The following is a 12146-nucleotide window of genomic DNA, read 5'->3' as shown; positions in this document are numbered from 1 at the left end:
CCATCTTTGTAGTTTTTAGCTGTAGTTCTTAAGGCCCCTCCCCTTTGGCCAGCATCACTCGACGCCGCCATCTTTGTAGTCTTTAGCGTAGCTGTAAGACTCCTTCCTGTTCACCCACAGACCCACACACACACATACACATACACACACAGACATACACCCTCATCCACTTTATTCATTCTTTAGTTTAGGCATATAAATTGTATGATAACGTTTGTTGGTTGCAATATTAATTGATTTGATCATTTATTATTTTGATTTAATAAACTCTGTTATACTTTAAGGAGCAGTCGTCTGTGATTACTTGTGCATATGTATTTGATAAGACTGTATGTAGTAGCCTGTGCTCGAACTTAAAACCCTTCACTGTCACTGAATGTATAGTCATACGCAGACTATTAACATTATGAGTGACTACTAATTATGAGACTTAGTTTTATCGTTTGGTTATTGGTCCCTGTTCGCAGGGTGGTGCCCCGTTTATATTAATAATCATTAATAATTGTTACATACATCAATAATTCTATTGATGTCAAGAATTCAGTTTCTTAAATGCTGATAACCCAAACACGCTCCTTTAGATCCCAACATAATGGTGCCCCGTGTGAGGGTACGTTATTCCAGTTTTGTTACAGTATATATGCACATTAATCCATAATTAATTTTGAATAATTAATTTTTCCAAAAAATATTTTTTGGAAAAATTAATTATCACACGGGGCACCATTATGTTGGGATCTAAAGGAGCGTGTTTGGGTTATCAGCATTTAAGAAACTGAATTCTTGCACCAAAAGAAAAAGGAGCAAAAAACGCTGAACTGATCGCTGAAGCAGATTCGTTATCGCGGGCTGTTTCATCCAGCGAAACGGCTTGTCAGGGTTTGAGTAGGGTTGAAGGGCCGTTGCTTCCTCGTGGCCTCCGTCGTGCTGGAGGGGGGGGAGGAGAGGCCGATGTGTCTTCATGCGTCCAGGACGAAGGTCCGGGCGAAGAGAGAGTTGTGTGCTCCCTGTCTCAACCGAGGTCGACGGGAAAAAGCATTGAAGTGTGAACCTGCAGACAGTTTTGTAGAATGGGGGTTGAACCACAGGGGTCCTGGGGTCTCCTGGCCTTCGGCCAATGAGACTGCAGCGGTTACCATGGTTTTTTGGGGGGGAGGGGGAATTCACACCTGAGTGTGAAATTTCACCCAGAGGAGGCTTGTTCTCATCAAACTACAAGTCAGGATGAGACCTGTGCTTGAAACAGTGAAGGCCCGATTCTCTTTGTCCACAGCACATGTTTAAGCCATAGGCCAGAGCCCAACAACGCTTACTTATTTTATAGAACAAACGTACGAATTTTAACTCAAATTGTAATCTTTTCCTGAGCCTATCCCAGTGCTTTTGTTGCCTGAACCTATCCAAGTATGTATGTTGCGTAGGTAAACATAAAAACTAAGCCAACCTATGTTGGAAGTTATATCTAAAAAGACACTGTATGCATGAAACAAGTGGAAACTGACACGCCATCATTATGTGTATTGTCTTATCTATAGTACTGTAGTAAGCTCTTCACAAGCCATGGTGTTGTCTATTTGTTATATCTCAAGTTGACGGGCACAAATTACATTCTGTGGTTTGAGGACACTGTAGCGCTCGCTGTGTGGTACTGGAATAATCAGGTAGGCTTTTATAATGGTGGCAATTTTTCAAAGTCAGGAAGAGGTTGAAAAGGAGATATAGAAACTCAATTAACTGGCCCACATATGGTTTGATAGCCCTGGGGCTGATGTTTTCAAGTAGAATAGATTGAAATTTCACCATCAAAAATCAACTTTGGTTAACTATGACGCACAAATATGTGGTGCTCTATAAAAGACAGTTTGTAATCGGTAGTTACACAGGAGGGGAGGATTCAAAAACGCACCTGCAAACTTACCAATTAGTGATCGAGAAAAATGTCACCAACTTTCCAGCACCAACATGCACCTAAATGACGTCCGATGTGCCACTTTTTCGCCTGACCGGGCATTAACAATGACACTGTGTGGTGTTTCCCCAACCCCCTTCTTACACTGTGACAGTAACAGGCACTTAAGTTCTGCGACAGGCTTGCTAAGCTTCTATGTAGCTGAGTGTGGGACTGACGCTGTCGTATTCACAGTTTTGGGATTTTGTTTGCTGCAGCTACACTGTCAGTTAGGGTGAGATGTTCGCTGTTTGGCTGGTTGAGGGACGTTGGCCTAGTTCTTTCAAGTAAAACCTTTTGAAACACACTATAAAGTAATTTAATCTGTCCCTTTTCCTCCATCATTTGGCTTAAACCCTTATACCCAGTGATTCTTCTCGTTTTACTCAACCCCTCCTTCACACTGTTTCGGTCCTTCACGCTAGTTTTGCAATCATTTAGCTGAAGAGGTTGTTCCATTCCCAGTTCTCCAACTGATCTCCCTCTTAAAAGACTTGACTTCCATGCCTCCAGCAGTAATCACGTTTTTGTTTTTGATGAAAGTAAAATTGAACCAAAAACTGTGACTTTCTTTTGTTGAAATGTTTACAAAAATGTGAACGAATGGGTATAAAGTAACAGAGCCCATGGTATCCTTGGTATGTAAACACAAATAAATAGTGAAAGCTTGTGCTCACTCACATAGGAATTCTAGCACCCCAGACAAACTGCAAATCATATGTTCATGCAGAAGATAAAAAAAGGTCAGAGTGTCGGGCCTTAAATTGGCACTGCAGTTTTAACAAAATGTAACTAAAACAGGGGTAAATGGTGCCTTGCTGCAAACTATTTTCAGCAGTAGTGATTGCAGAACCAGGCACCCAGTGTAACAATGTGGCTCATTGATGTATTTTATTCGTTTTTGTAGACAATGGGGCAATAGAATCAATTCATTGTTGGTTTTAGTCTTTTCACTGGATTTGTTGACTACAAGACACCAGACTTATTCTTCAAGGCTCTTTACGCGACTGAGGGAAATGTATTTGAAACCTGCCATATAAATATCATTTTCTGAATCTTCCTACTCCAGTCGGACCCCACTTTCTCAATACGGTAGAAGAGGATCGTGGCTGTACATCATGTGTTATTATGCGCATGCAATTGTCACTGCAATGTGATAAAAATGTAAACACCAGGGTTATGTGCAACTGAACAATCCTGCAGTCCACTGGAGTTACCTTAAGATGTACAGCTTGCTGTTTGTAGTGCTCATTCATGTTGTCAGGCAATCTTAGATTCATGACGTGGTCTCTGCCGTGCTGTTGAAGTGCTAAAGATTCGAGTACCACCTTGATCAGGTGTCCCCAAGTGTGAGCAAGTTCTCTAGCAAGTCTAGTTGTTGAGTCATAACGAAAAGACGCATTAAAGCACGATTTGTTTCAAGTGGATTGAAAAAAAGGAATTGTAAAAATAATGCTGACGCCTCACCTACAATATGCAAACTTCATGCCTATTATGTTGATGTTTGGAGACCAATGAAATATATATATATTTGTCTGTGCAATACGGATGCAAAAGTAATGATCTCTTTACAGTCACCGTTTATGTCCCCGTAGTTTGTTTTCCAGAATCAGTGTCAGAATTAAAGTAAGTCAGATGAGACTAGATGTGCATACTTGTCGTTATTTGCTGATCAAATCTCAGATTAACTCAGTAAAACAGGTCTGGAATTAAGGAAAAAATTGATCAATTATCTGCCTACATAGCAAGCAAGTTAGTTCGTCAAAAAAAAGATTGGAAAACTAAGAAGAAATTGATGACTTAAAAGAACGACTGAAAATACTATAAAACAGCAGTGTGGCTCTGGCTAAATTCCATGTAAACATGTCAAAATGTCAAACCAAATAGACACTGGTCATTGGACACTGTCACCATGATGACAAAAATCTTCAGTCAATTAAATCAGTCCATTTTTAATATCATACTCATAATAAAGTGACTAAAGCAATATTGATCAGCCCTCAGTTTGGTTTTCATCACATTTTATGGATGTAAAGCAGTGGGCAGAGTGGCAAGCTCAGCAAACCTTATGATGATGTTGAAGGAAGTATTGCACAGACTTGATAAGATTTGCAAAGTGTGGTGCATTATCAAAGGTTCTCAGAAAATCAGGGTACAAAAACATACAGTATAGTTGTTGACTAGAGGAAGTTACACAAAAGGAAAAATCCAGGCATCTGCTGCACAAAGCACTTCCTCATTCACCACTTTGGAAACCCCATGAACAAGAGCCATTGGTCACAGGGGGTTGTTTATATTGTGTACCATTTGGCAGGTGAGACTATACTCGAGAGTGTTCGAGGCACACCGCATTACTGTCTGTCTCAAAGACACGGTAACAGCCTCAGTGCAGGCACAGCTGGCCAGCTTTCATGTGCCTCTGGGCTTATGTAAATACCCTCTATGGGCTGAACATTGGTAAACAGCCTTATCACCTTCCCCACCAGGTTTGCACGTTGGATGTCCCTTTTCCTTTTTCACTTCCCCTCAATGGATGTTAGACAAGTGATCGCGTTGGCCTCGGCCCACGCACATCCAAAGGGATATCACACACAGAGGACATTTTGTTTTTTCTGCTCTGACTACTTGTAACAGTGAAGGTGAAGTAGACTTGAAGCACTAAAGTCATTTAGATATACTCGCTCTTGTACGGCACTACGCCCGCTGAAGGTTGCGTGGCTCGTAGATAAAATCAGTAACAAGGAGAAGTGATTCCCATCCAGGATTCTCATCACACTCGAGTAAATCTGTTTGTATAGACTGTGTAAAGTCCTGCAGAGTGAGGTTTCACTGTGTGTATCCAAATGATGCTAGTACACACACGCTCTTCAAGGAAAACTACAGTTTGCTACAACTTGGCCTTTATTTTTGCAGGTCAGGCCAGTCTTTGACAGGTGTGTCCATAGGTGGATGTTTTTTTTTATTTCTGAATGTTTATTTAATACCGCTAACATTGGTAAGGGGCTATGGTCAATGCCTAGTTGATCCGTTTGACATGTGTGTAGAGCATTTAAACATGGACATGGATGATAGAGGTGCAGACACATGACTTTGGAGAGAAAATGCATCACGTTGTGACATTTGTAATTTTTCCTAAAACAAAAAAAGGAGTTTGTAGATTTCTTTTTTCATGATCCTGTGTGGTAACAGGCCTGGTGCATATCTCGTGCCTGTCTATTCATACATGCTAATGTTATGATTAAAATATAGAGGTTCTGTGCTCTTGTGGAGCAGGACGTTCGTGCTAGCATCACTGTGTGAGTGAGGGCTGTACCTCACTCACATTGTTAAAAACAGTTAAGTGACTTCAGTTTCCAGAGTTAATTGCAGTGGCATAATTCAAGCTACATAAATAAGCATTAATATTTTGAGTGTATATTGTCCACCTGTCATATCCTCAGAGCTGTATCTGGACTTGATTATCATGAAGCTCTATAGCTCTGAATAACTGGAGGTGCCGATGTATCTGTCTGTTTGTCTGTCAGCAGGGTTGTGAAAAAAATACTGACCTGATTTTCATAAAACTTGGTGGAAGGGTGTTGCATAGGCCAAAGAAGAATCCATTAAATTTCAATTAGCATGAAATTGCAGTGAGTGGACAGCACTCGGCTCTTCCTAGTCTGAGTTAATGGGCACTGAAGGAGAACAATAATATTCTTTACCAACCCGTTAACCCGTACCAATATTCTTTGGTACGGGTTAACTCTCCAGCTGTGGTTCGATTAATGTGTTCTTCTATTCATCAGCTGATTTTGACACTGGGTTCGATGCATATAAAGCATAACATAATTTGTTGAAATGTTATGTTTAATTCCGGTAGTACTATTCAATTGGTTATGTTGTGTTTTAGCACTAAAGAGTACTCCACCTACAAAAGAAATGTATGAATCTGTCGTAATCTATAATTACTAAATCCTGATGTAGGATTGTGTCTGTTTAATGAAGCGATGGCTTCGAGTGTGAAGCAGTTGCTCATGAAATGTATGCCACCTCAACTTTACACTGCTCATACTTTCCCTTACAGTGATTTTAGACCTTAACACAAACATCGTTAAAGAAGCCAATATACAAGTTAATGAATTGCCATTGCATTCATGAGGAGATTTAACTTTGATAATTGATCATCTGCCCAGAACTGTAGCAATGTAATCATTAGGCAAGGCAGTTATTTATTCCATTACACACTGGAATGTCATTACACAACTACACTGTGTGACTAACAGGAACATTTGCATTCTTGAAGCTTAAACACATGCCTCTCTCCGCTGATGGCAAATGTTTGCCAATTACTAAACCCGTCTCTGTCATGCTATGTCTCTGTCTTCAACCATATGAACTGTTCAGAAAGGCTTTTCATTTAACAGAGGAATCAAAACCCATTCATACTGAAATCAAAGTTTGAATGTCCCCAGTGCAAACCGTGAGAAATCTTTATCTTGTATTGGATAGCCAGGATAGGTGATCATGACTTACTGTATGGGAAGCTACATACAGACCTTTGATCCAGGTCCGGGACAAATTATCTTGTCCCACTGTCAAAGAGTCAAGTGCATGATGTCATCTCTCAAAGACATTTTGAGCCTTTTATCCATACTTACAGTAAGTCTGCAGACTTTGCCTGAGTGAATTATCCACAATTCATAGTGTTGGGGAGCTGACATGGATGTTCACTCTGACATGTATGTTATGTGCGCTGGTATTCCTAAATTTACAAAGAAACCCTACATTAACAGGGATTTAAGACGGTACATAAAAAGCACATGAAATCAGAGGAATGCCAGGGCTATATCAAACACCGTGTCTCTTTATCAACTCTGTAATTGATTGTTTGACAAAACTGTTCACTTTGTAAGGAAAAGCCTAGAATACGTTAAAATCACAGACTGACCCCTTGATTGCCTTGGCAGTGAAGAAAACAAAAATTGTCAATAATTTGTTTTGGCATCGTTAAGGCAACGTGATTGGGCCATAAAGGCTGCATGTCTCTCTCGTGTGTTTTGGAAGGAGGCAGAAGAGGACGTGACTGAGTCGGGGACACTACACTTGATCCAGCATTATTGTGCTACAATTATATACCCAAGTTACTTGGCAATTGTCATTACGTTCCTTTCATCATTTCGTGATACGAGCGAAGATGGAGAGGGGCTGCATTTATGGTGTTTCATTCACTGTAATGGAGAGCAAGGATCATGGTCATTGCTACATATGTGTTACTCAAAAGACGAAGATAAGCATGTGCTTATGTTGTCCCAATCTGGCTTAGAAACTCGACTGAAAAAAACAAACTGTATAGAAGTCGAAGTTGTCGTCATGATCCCACAGGTTTGTGGACTGTGGTTTTGTGACTTTAACAGCTCTGGTAGCGCCAGTTAATCACAAGGTAGCCTGCCCTAAAGCATACCCTGCTTTATCACCTATTTTACTCTAAATGGGCCATCATTTACTAAATGAACATCATGCTGTATTGAAGAAGACTTGAAACTGGTGATTGAGACCATAAACTCATGTTCACAATGTTTATTGAAATAGTAAATCAAGTGAGAAGTAGAGTCATTTTATTTTTAGACTTCCATACAGTAAGACTTCTTTTACATCCAGAAGAGTCGCCCCCCTGCTGCTCATTAGAAAGAATACAAGCTAAAGGCACTTCAACATTTGCTTCCATTGTCAGAACCTGAGGTTGCTGCCTGAAGAAAACATAAGCCGGCCATGCTGACCAATCACAGCTCTTGCTGAAACAACCATACTCACATGTCGTGAGAAGCTTATGGCACAGATATGATGGCTTTGTGTGACAATTATATACCTTTTCCAATTAACTCAACTTTTTATTTAATTTACTTGACTGGTATGTGCCATGTATCATTTTCTGTTTAGTAGACAGGGCACCAAAAGGCCTTTGTTACAACCAAAAGCAAGCATACTTTAGATTTTGTTCCCACAAATATATCTACTGATGCATCAGTAAAGCTCTACAGTGCTCATCATCTCCTCTCAAGGTTCATGAAAACAGACACTGAACCCTTAATGAAGTATTGACCTGTTAATATATTGACATTAAAGCTTCTTACAATGCTTAAAACCAGGCTGTCTTCAGGACAGCTTAAGCTTGCTTCAGTACACAGATTCTCATGTGTGACTGTTTCCTGTCTGGTGCTGTTCTGCTGCGTGAATTCTTGGGAGCCCCGAAACAATTCCAAGGAAAAGGACAAATATGCTTGAAGCACCTTTGTGTATATATCTTGTCTATATGGCACCAGTTGGACTTTGTTTTTTCTTGCACCTGTTATTGCATCAGAAACCCTGCTTGTGCCAAGGTGTGCGAGAGAGGCACATCTGAGGTCGTTTGTATGCAGATCAAATGGTGCAGTGCACTTTTCCTGCATTTTCTGCTGCTAACATTTTTTCTCTATTACGTTTCTCTACAACATCAGAAAATAATCTGTCCCTGAATGTTAAAATCATTTTGCTTGTGTCAAGAAAAGCGGCTGTTCAGGGTTCTAGTGTTCATAGTTTCCGTAGTGCGCCAACCCATTCTCTAGCCTTACAATTTCTCCCTCTATGCAGCTTTCTAGATGATGAAAAAATAACAAGAAAGATAAATATGATCAAAATGGGAATATTCTATTACCAGTTCAAATAAAAGCTGGTTACACAGTTTAGATTGAGTTTAGAAAATGTATTTCCCCCCCTTTTAGTGATGTGAGAATGTTTGCATGTTTCATGCGCCAAATTTGTTTTCTCATAATACTAAACTGAATTTGTTTCTGTAAAAGTCATTTAAAAGTCCCTCTTTTAGTTGCAGCTTCAGAGCATTCTGTCAACTCTTTCCAAATGATATCAAGTAGAGGGCAGATGTCCACATTTCTCTTCCTTTAATCCTAATACATTGTGATTAAATTACCTGAAGGTTGTGGTGATATATTTTTATCTTCTTCTGACCCATCTCGAAACAGACAAATGAGGTGACATTGCTTTTACACAAAGTGTTTACATCTGTCTCTGACTGGTCACGTCACATTTGGTCATGACTGTCAATTCCTTTCGCTCCTGTTCTTTTATATAAAGAAATGTCCTCTACAATTGTTTTTGTTCCTTCAGTCCAAGCTCATTTTATAACGGTGTGCTTGACAGCTGACTTCTTTGACATGTATCAGATGACAGATATTTAACTAAATGAATAACGAGGCTAAATGGCAAGGAAACGGTACACAAAATGAAACGTATGAAATATTAAGCAACAAAACAAACTGGGATCAAGAGGCTCATGCCTATACCGTTTCATCTCTCTTTCACAGTTGCCATCTCCCCAATGCTAGTGCCTGAAGAGAATAACTGTAAGTCACAATAGTAGGTTAGCGGACTGTGTTTGCAACTCAACTCCTGCTACTCTGGCACACACCCACATAGAAAACATCAAAATTCATTCAAGCTGCCAAAGCCAGCTGGGATTGTTCTACGAAGGCCAGCATGCATTAAAATGTAGTCGATATTTGACTTCACCAAGTTGTATTATACTCTGTGAACTGCATACTAACTCATTTCAAACATGTTATTTTTATACTGTGCTAGTTGTATCATTTACAAAGACCTGCTTTGTCCTCAGCACACCTTTAGTGTGCGTTTGTTACCACATAATCAATAAATAATCGTCTGTTTGTCTCTCGTTGTATGGGTAAATGCATGCCTTATGGCAGGGGTGTCAAACTCATTTTCACTCCGGGCCACATCAGCATCACGGTCACCCTCAATGGGCCGGTTGTAAATGTAAGACGGTGTAAATGTAACTACTCCTAACATATTGGTAGATAACTGTCTCTGCATTTGATTATTGTTTATTCAAGTGTAAAAATATTGTACATGCAGTTATATGAATGTAAAACTATATTTAAGCACATTTCTGTTATTATAACTTAAATTATTTTAATTTAGGGTTAAGAAACCCACATTACTCTATCAAAGATCAAACTATTGAAGAAAATATCAAACACAAGTTATTACATCTGCATCAATTTTTCTCTTCGTGGACATTTTGGGATTATTTGTCGATCGTTGGAAAACCGCTTTTCGGGCTGTTGCCTCTCCTGTCCACCTGTTGTGATAGTTTTAATGTCGGTACACAGACAACATGCTTTCTCATAATAACCACGGACCGGTTTCATATAAGACAATATTTTCACGGACCGGCCTTCAAGGTGTGGCGGAAAAACACGAAGAAATTAAATGATACAATCGTCATGAAAACAAATATAAAATGCATCAATTAATACAACTCACTAACGCTGAATCAGTGGGAGCCCTGAGCTTGTTTCTCTGCAACGAGACTGTCCCATCTGGGGGTAATGGGAGACAATGACACCCGAAGTCTGTTCCTGATGTCCAGTCTACTCCGTCATTTTGTTTTGATTGCTATCACTGCAGAACATCCCGCTTCACAGAGAGGATGTGTGAAATGGAAGCAGGGTTTTCAATGCTTTAGTGGCGATCTCAAGATATTCAGCCTCGATTTTAATCCAAACACCAGCAGAGTTGTGACCGAGACAAAGCGTCTTGACATGTGTCAAGAGGCACAGGCGGATGAAATTGCGAGAGAATCCGGTCATTTTTCAAAATAAAACTTCCTTCAGACTCTGATAATCAATAAAACGGAAATAATATAATATTTATTCTTCCTGTGCGGCCCGGTACCGGTGGTTGGGGACCACTGCTTTAAAATAAAGCTAACCTCAGTTATAACCAATGATATAATTATCAGTGAGGTTATGTAGGCCATACGATTAACATGCAGTAGATCAGGGGTCTTCAACTAAAATTCCAAAAGGTCCAGATTGAGAAAATCTCCTGGGGCAAAGGTCCAAAACATTACAATAATATCTAACTCGCGCTATTTAGTGCCATATATATATATATATATATTGAAAAGCCTAGTAACAATGTATCTGTGTAGTCAACAACTGTCAAATCAAATAAATAAAGTACACATCAATTATATTTTAACAATTATTATTCTCAGTTTTCAAATTTAACTGGATGGATTATAAATAATACATAGAAATACATAAATAAATGTTATAAGTATAATAAGGGCTGGTTAAAGAATAACTGACATAACAGAAAGCTTTTGAAGAATGTGCATCTTAAAATAAAGGAATTCATTTTAGAAACATTCATTTCACTGAATTGTCCTGCAGCTTTAAATTCAGTTCATTCAGGTGTGAAGTGATGTCAATAAAAAAGTCACAATATAATATTTTTGTCTTCTAAAAAGATAAATCAGTGAGCATGGACTTTATCTGTGGTTATTAACCCACTTGTTTCAGCTCTATTCTCTCTGTTAACATCATTGTTGTACAGTGAACTCATGCGTTAGGATTCTGATCATTTTGGGCTCTTAGGTTTATTTTCTGTGTCTTCATTTAGATGTGAGTGGGTACGTTTGTTCAAAAGAGTTGTGCTTTGTCTCGTAGTGCGCTTCATTTGCTGCTTTTACTAATAGTTACAGTTTCTGAACACATGAGACATGCTGGATTTAACTGCCTGTGGGAAGAATTAACATAGAAGAGTCTGTTCATTCATGCTTACAAATTATATTCTCTCTGAACACGTTTCTCTTTTTGGAGAACGTCATGTGAGATAACCTCTCTGATTAGCGCAAATTTCCTGCTCTTGTTTCTGTTTCCTCGTCTCTCCCCCATGTGTCACGGTGTGTGTAAACCTCGCTCAGTCAGGAAACTTGTCAGAATACTCACATTTGATTGGCTGAGCTTTATAACGCATTGGTCGGTGTCTCTTGCACCGTTGAACAAGTACCGTAATGGCTGAATAAGATGCGCCGCTTAAAAGTAAAAACTCGCTGCCTAATATGTATGATTCCGAAATATCGATTTTAGGTCCTGGGTCCGGATGCAACTGCGTCTGGGTCCGGATCCGGACTGCGGTCCGCCAGTTAGAGACCCCTGCCTTATGGGATGCAAGGGTGAAAAGTAGGAAGGTCAAGAACGAGATTGATGGAAATCTATTTTCATTCCTCCATCCACAGATACAGTATATCCATGAAGGCCTTGCATTTTATGAAAAAAGAGGTTAATCACAGACTGAACTCATAAAACCACACAGAAGAATCACAGGTTTGCCTCATATTGACCCGATAACACAATCC

The sequence above is a fragment of the Melanostigma gelatinosum genome (assembly GCF_949748355.1).
Source record: "Melanostigma gelatinosum genome assembly, chromosome: 10".
Lineage (NCBI taxonomy): Eukaryota > Metazoa > Chordata > Actinopteri > Perciformes > Zoarcidae > Melanostigma > Melanostigma gelatinosum.
This window is presented reverse-complemented; position numbering follows the sequence as displayed.